At 33.4% G+C, this 7,246-nt stretch overlaps 1 long non-coding RNA gene across 3 annotated transcripts; it reads left to right on the forward strand.

Annotated features, from left to right (window-relative positions):
- Positions 1-1,786: 1,786 nt before the first annotated feature.
- LOC149986320 (uncharacterized) lies at positions 1,787-6,527 on the forward strand. Of its 3 annotated transcripts, XR_016500945.1 has the most exons (3): positions 1,787-3,654; positions 3,963-5,833; positions 5,978-6,527. It is a non-coding gene; the product is annotated as an uncharacterized LOC149986320 (long non-coding RNA). The 3 variants fall into 3 exon arrangements; XR_016500944.1 differs by having other exon boundaries at positions 1,787-5,833; XR_016500946.1 differs by having other exon boundaries at positions 1,787-5,028.
- Positions 6,528-7,246: the final 719 nt, after the last annotated feature.

Here is a 7,246-nt window from a genome sequence, read left to right on the forward strand (position 1 = left end):
CGCAGACCCCTGCCACTCCATCTGCGCGTGTATCCACGCGTGAGCCCCAACACCCTCTTTCTGATGCTCCGCAGGTGCTGTCGGACCAGCATCAACGTCCTCCTTCACTACCTGTCACGAATCCTCTTGATGATCACCTCTCGTCTGCTGCTCCGGAATCAGATGCTGCTGATGCTCCCAGCCCGGGGTTGAGCAATATTCATATTTTGCTTCCCATGGCTCCAGATTCCGCCCGTGCTCAGTCCGGACTTGAAAAATCTTCCTGACCCGAGGTACCACCACTCCTCCCGGCTAGACCGTCCCAGCGGCATGACGTCCGGTCTCCCACCCGCTTGGCCCTCATGCCTCATTTAGGCAACCAAAAACAAGCTCCCAGGCCGGACCATGTTGCTGACTCTCCCGTTTAATCAACGCATGGAACCTCTCCTGTACCGGTTCGCAAGTCTTCTCGAACCAACAAAGTCGTACCCCCACCGAGAGACCCTTCCGAAATTATGATCCATATTCTCATCGGCGGCGGAATACTCCTCCGCGAACCTCGCGACCAAAGCGCGCTCTTTTAACCCTTGCCGCGGTCCCCATGGAGCCCACAATCAAAGATCCTGTGAGAGAAGGGATGGGACTTCACGACACCCACGTAGCTTGCCGGACAACGAGCGAGACGTTCGAACCAACACGCTGTCGTCGTAGGTGAGATGGTGAGGAACCACTACCTCTCGGAGCATGGTTCAACTCAAGTTCCGCGCAAACCGAATGATCATCTCGCCAGCATCCTGGTCGTGTCTGCAACTGCGACCTGCAGTTCTCAACACCTTCCAACGCTGTGGCGGCGGGCCGCAACATCAAAATGTCGACGCCACCACTTGGGTACGACCGCTGTGAACATTCGCAACCGGAAGAGAAACGCAAGCGCGTCTCACAAACTGAGGAAGGCCGCCAGGCCACCGCCATTGCTTGGCGACGTGTGCCGCCAAAGTTTTCCATCGACAAACATGTCTGCCGGGCACAGTCGGTGTGCACAGTCTGTGAGCTTGGCGGAGGCTGAGTCAAGCACCATCTCTACATTCATATAACCTGCATTCGCATTGCAGTGTCACGACAACCTGCCAGACGCTCAAAGCATTGTGAGTCCTTTGTGAAGCTGGACGATCGACCGAGGCCTGCTCCGAAGTGAAACTTTCGACCCTGCCAGGGAGCTATTTGTTTCACCATGACTGAACCCATGATTGATGTGAGTGGAGTTGTTTCGATGTGAATCCACAATGAGAATTGGACCGTCTGCTTCACTGCTGATTCGTTGCGTGTGTGCAGGACGGGGTATGCGCCGAATCCGTGGGAGGCGGTGGTCAGAAACGATGACGATGAACATGTGAAAAGCGGTGGGCGGCGGAGGCGCGCCACCCTGGGTGGAGACCGAGAAGGAAAGAATGAAAGTCTCATGTTTGAGACTGGTTGAAGCCCATTGCTTGCTGCTGTCGGTGCTGGTTCATGGCACCGTCGTTGGATGTGTTCATTTGTAGATACAGTTCTTCCATGTAGTTGTCATTTGTAGATACAATTCTTCCATGCAGTTGTCGGCTCACGTGTTTGTGTACACATTGTACAAGCGCTTGCACAAGGTCGGCACGACCGTGCGGTTTCCAAGCTTCGGATGGTGATGGCATTCCGCCAGATTCACTCTTCCAGTATACATAGTGGCTCGAATGCATTGAATGCATGGAGACTACAAATCGCAGCAATCAGTGTTGCATTCATGAATAAGATGTACTTTTGAAGTACGTTACCAAAACTCTTTAAAGAATTTGATCAAAATTGGTTGTCAAATGTAAATAGTTCCTATATGGATTCAATTTGAATTGGTAGCATTTTGTAATATGATCAATACAATTAATTTGTTTTAATATAAATCAATTAAAACAAAATCTAGGTCTCAGAGAATTTTACATCCACTTAGTGACAAGCTAAACTAAAACAAGGTTGCTTTGAATATTATAAAAATTCAAGAAAAGGATAAAATAAATAAATTGTGTTTACAATAAACAATACAAATGGAATGTAAGTTCTTAATAAGATAATAAAATATATTCAAGATCTAAATAAAGAATTTAATAATTTATATTTTTTTATAGTAATATGTAATGTTAAATACAAACTATAAAAAGATTATGTGTCAACAAATTTGGCAACAATTTAAGACATGTGATAATATGAAATGTTAACTATCTTTGGAATTACTATAAATGTTAAACGAATTAGACTAGTCTTTTAAATAAAAATATCAATTTTTAATCAAATAAAAAGAAACAAGAAGTTTTTAATAGTAAATTTTATTATTGAACTTTATTGTTAAGAATCTATTTGAATAAAATACAACATAAAAATGTATTGTCTCTATTTATTTGTAACAAAATTACATCTAATACAAATTTTGCTACATCCAATTCTATACAATATAATTTAAAAATAACTCAGGGATATAAAATAAGATTTATAAAAGAAGACATTTTTAAATATTAAAACATTTCTTTTGCATCTTTATTCTACATTAATTTGTCTTCAAAAGTCAATTGTATTAGTAGAGCAACAATTTGAATTTTATTTTTTATTTTTTTATTAACACTTTGTTATAGTTTACAAATTTTAACAAACACTAAACATTATATACATTTCTTGAGATTGTTTGATCTTTGCATGTTTGTATCTTTTTAGAGTTCCTTTGTAAAGTACCATTTAATATGCTATAGTCCATGATATCACTTGAATTGTGTGAAATACACATTTTTTGATCTTTGCATATAATCCTACATTTTTAAGTTTGTAATATAAGAAAAAAGATATTATTGATATTTCTCTTTATTCATAAAATACATAAGAATTTAATTTGAATAATGCTCAATCAAATTATCTAAAAAATTCATGAAATACATTATTCATCAATTATTAAAAGTAGTTGGAGCATTTGTAAATTTGAAAGGAAATATATTTCATTTAAAATGGCCGTATTAAGATCAAAATATATTTTGCTATTCATCTCCTTCTTTAATATATACAAAATTGAAGTTTCTTTGTAGATCCATCTTAGTATAGATCTTTAGTGCACTAAGTTAATCAAAGAATTCCAATACATCTTAATACTCTTTATACATTTCAACTTGAGTGAATTAATTAAGAAACCTTTATTCTTCACAAAAAATATTGATGCATCAATAAGACATTCTAAATGTTGAATAAAACTCTTCACAATAATTTCATTGATATATTCTATCATAAAAGAAATGTTTATGTATAAGTTGTAAATTGGTTCAAAATATAAATGAATTCTTTCTTTAAGATCAATTGTATAATTATATGGTCGACATTTTGGCAATGTGTAAGCAATCTTCTTCTCAAATATATCTTAATATTCTTTACATTACTTTGAAATGTTATTATAACCTCTATTTGATTTTTTTTGAAATTAATATTACATAAATAATAAACATATTTTGTATAAATGTGTTAGTTTTAAAAAATTATATTTGAGGAGGTTTTTTAGCATTTGGATTAAATCTTGAAGTGATATTTTGTAATTCCTAAAAAATATTAAGATTATATAATTCAAAGGAAGAAAAATCAAGTACTATTGGATTTAAAAGATATTGATTGATATAAAAGGTAATGCTAAATACTTAATCTCTTAATAATACTTCTAATGATTTATTTTATTTTATTTTATTTTATATATATAGCATATTAAAATACAAGTGTTTTTGTGCCAATGGCCTCTATGGAAGCAAGTTGGATTTTCTTTGAGTTTTTATTGCAATGCAAATTTTTTATTTATAAAATATATTGTAGCTCCAATATTATGTTTTAAATCAAGTTTTTAGTAAAGAATGGATGAGGACTAAAATAAGTATTAAAAAAATAAAAAATAAGACTTAATAAAAAAACCAATAGAATTTTCTTTTAAATTTCTCAAGAGTAATAAGCTATGGATCCAATTGCTTGCAACCACCTCCAAATCATGAAGTCGTTATTAGTTTGAAGAAAAAAACAAGCAAAGGATTCTATACCAAGACTATTAAGCTTTGTTGTAACTCAAAGAAATATACATATATTTGAGGGATCCTTGCATTTGTATTTTTATGCAAATATGTGAACTTCATGTCCAAAGTCACAATCGACATCTATGTATTGGCTAAGACAAGCAAAGAAATGAGTTGGAAGGAGATTATCTATGATGCATTCATGCAAGAGTTGCGTTACTTGAGGCAAGGCTCTAATTTGTGCAATACCATTGGGCCCTTTTTCATAGATTACATATGTGAATGAAATTGCTATGTTATAAACTATCATTGCTTTCTTCTTCAACAAGCAATGAAAGGCGTCAAGGATTGTCTTGAAGATGACATCCTAAAAAATGCGGCAATAAAAGAAGCATAACATTGAATGCAAACAAATGAAATCTTATACCAATATTAATGTCAATACTATTTTGGTCAAGACAATGGAGCCTTAATATAATCTAAGGGTGAGAAGGGAGAAGAAGAGAGAGAGAGAGAGAGAGAGAGAGAGGAGAGGAGATATGAACTGGGATATAATAGCCCCAAACACTCAATTACAATATCAAATCCTATGATGCACCATCTACAAGCTCATATCGTTGGATGCAGTTCAAAGTGTGTAGCTACAAAACAACAAACAGGTTGATCACACTTCTATTCAAGAATATGCAAGACTCACCATTGCTCTATAAGTTGAACTCAATGATGTACAGCAACAGCTTAAAGAACAACAAAATGCTCCTTCTATCTTTACAAGTATGAAAGACTTAAAACATGTACGTTGCAAGGTCGATAACAACCAAACATAGCTTGAGTAGCGAGATCAGATGATATTGCAACATTAAAAAGATATTGAAGCACTCACTTATAAGCATACAACTACAAAAGAAGAAATAAAAGCACACAATAGTATATTACATAAAGTCTTGCTTAAGAATACACAAGGCACTTGGATATAGAAGATAAAATGGAAATTACAACAGTAAAGTCTTAATAACTCTAATAAAATTTTAAATAAAATCCAATTAAAGCTTTACATTTTTAATCAAATTTTGATCAAATCCAATTAAAATCTTAAAGAAATAATGAAAGAAATATAAAGAAAACTTTAAGAATTGACAAAAATCTTTGAAAAATACTAAAAAATAAAAAAATTCTAAGTAAATCTTTAATAAATCCTAAGTAAAACCTGACCAAATCCGAATCAAATCTTAAACCTTAAACCAAATCTTAATTGAATTTTAAATCCTAAAAGAAATCCTAATTGAACCTTGAATCCTAAATCAAATCTTAATAAAACTCTAAATCCTTAAAAAAATCCTAATCAAATTCTAAATCCTAAACCAAATTCTAATGTAATCTTAATCCTTAAATAAATTCTTTATCAATCTTTTAGCAAATTAAAACCTCAATAAATAATAATATAATTGTAGATTTTGACTCAAAATTTGTACACCTCTAAATTACTAATTTGACAACAAGTCCAAATAATTTGAAAAAGAACAAACTTATCAAATAAAAGATAAATCCTAAAATCTATTTGGATGTTGGCTAACCTCTTATTCTAACCTTGATACCAATCTCATAGTACCAATATCTCTAAATCTTACAAAGCAATGGATTTTAAATTTTTTAATATTAATAGAAATTAAGTCTATTACTATTGTGTAAATTTTTATTTCAATCTAATTGGCAAATTGTTGTAAATCTTAAAAAACCTCATTAGTTTTTTAAACTTTAATTTCTAAGATTCCAATACATTTGGATTTCAATAACCTTTGAATAAGGTTTTAGATCAAGCCTCAACTTACAAAAATATATATATATATATATATATATATAACACAATAAAAATCAGTTAATAATAAATTTTCAAATTATAAATTTCAAAAATGTTGCATAAGCTCAAGCAAAAGAATTACATGCCGCAGATATGGAGTAACATGAAGCAAAGAAGGAGGTTGAATCCATGATCAAGGATTTACAAATCAAATTCAAAGGATCAACCTATCAAATAAGTTGACTTATAGGCATTGAAAAGTGTAAGCCCATCACATCACAAAATAGTTAGATCCAATTGCCTCTTTACACAATTGATCTTGCAAAAAAAAAAAAAAAAAAGAGTTTGTATCTAATCTACTACAAGACACCAAGTTCTATACCAACATACCTGATTTCAAGCAATCTTGCAAAGATATGACTACACCATGTATTTTAAAAACAATCATGGTAGATCGACATGACATGTTGTAGATTTTGGACAGTGCCTTCAATCTTGAGTATGACATTCATGAAACTCAAGAAACCTCCCAACACAAAAAGATAATATTGATAGTCTTGCATAGGTAGCAACTAGCAGCATGCTCAACCAAATATCTACTTAACAATTTTAATGCACATACCACCAATTCAAACAATGAAACTACAAATGTCAAGGATGCAAAGAACATTATTTTGCAAAAAAATTTCAAACATACAAAACTCAAGGAGTGATATGCCAAAACCACAAATATTGTGGATTACTTAATTTGTACAAAGACAATAGGGCGGCTAGTTTTTGATGTCTAAATTCATGCAATGCACATACATACCAACTATTAGAGGATGCATCAGGCCATGGTCGTTGTATTACTATATTCGTATCATAATAAAGAACCTCAAAAATATGATAAGCTTTGTTTATACCTTTACATCCATAGCCATTGCATGGAATTGCTACAAGCAAAGATGCATCACCACATTGACCACAGTTGTCGAACTTGTTGCCCTTGCTAAATCCACAAAAAAACAAAAAAAAAAGAAAGAAAAAAAAAAAAAACCCCTTGGCTCTATCGCCATTTACATTTGCTCCATGAACCTCATAAATTACCAACCATTGTTTATTGCAACAACCAATCTGCCATCATCCTTGTCAAAAATCCTAATTACTATCGCCACACCTAGCATATCAATATGAAGTATTTTGCAATAAAAAAGCATTGCGAGAATAAATTCATGGATTTCCAATACATACACACCAATGATCAAATTGCTGATATATTAACTAAATCTTTACCAAGAGACACATTTCAACAATTTTGTGATTTGCTCGATCTCCCACCATTCCATGAGAATGAGTGGAAGAGGAAGGACCTGCATTCTTTGCAAAATGTTTTTGGATGAGTGAGAGTATTGGATGACATCCATCCACACTCTACTTC

The sequence above is a fragment of the Physcomitrium patens genome, chromosome 25 (genome assembly GCF_059467195.1).
Source record: "Physcomitrium patens ecotype Gransden chromosome 25, ASM5946719v1, whole genome shotgun sequence".
In the NCBI taxonomy this organism is placed as follows: domain Eukaryota; kingdom Viridiplantae; phylum Streptophyta; class Bryopsida; order Funariales; family Funariaceae; genus Physcomitrium; species Physcomitrium patens.